A 524-nucleotide genomic window follows, 5' to 3' on the forward strand; every position below is an offset into this window, starting at 1 on the left:
ATATATACAAAACAAAAAAATTAATAAATAAAACATAATATGACAAACAGGTTAAAAATTAAGGTACAATATAAATATATAGAAAACAAGATCCATCCATAAAAGGGATAAGAAACTACAAACCAAAGGAAGATAAGGGGACCCAATGATTCCAGTCACACTTGTTCTTATCTGACTACAACCAAGAACTAGCTCTTTCAAACCCACCAGTTTTGCTGCTCTACACTAGTGCTCTGCAACTGGTATACTGTGGCACACTGGTGTGCCATAAGCCAATGCTAGGTGTGTTGAAGTGTAACTGGAATATAATTTTTTTCCCTATACTTTTAGTTATATTTTTACTGCAACTGGTATACTGTGGCACACTGGTGTGCCATAAGCCAATGCTAGGTGTGTTGTAGTGTAACTGGAATATAATTTTTTTCCCTATACTTTTAGTTCCGGTGTGCCACCAAATTTTGAAAATAATGTAAGTGTTGTTGTTGTTGTTGGCACTCCGTTGCTTACGACGTCGAGGGTTCCAG

The sequence above is a fragment of the Octopus bimaculoides genome, chromosome 6 (assembly GCF_001194135.2).
Source record: "Octopus bimaculoides isolate UCB-OBI-ISO-001 chromosome 6, ASM119413v2, whole genome shotgun sequence".
In the NCBI taxonomy this organism is placed as follows: domain Eukaryota; kingdom Metazoa; phylum Mollusca; class Cephalopoda; order Octopoda; family Octopodidae; genus Octopus; species Octopus bimaculoides.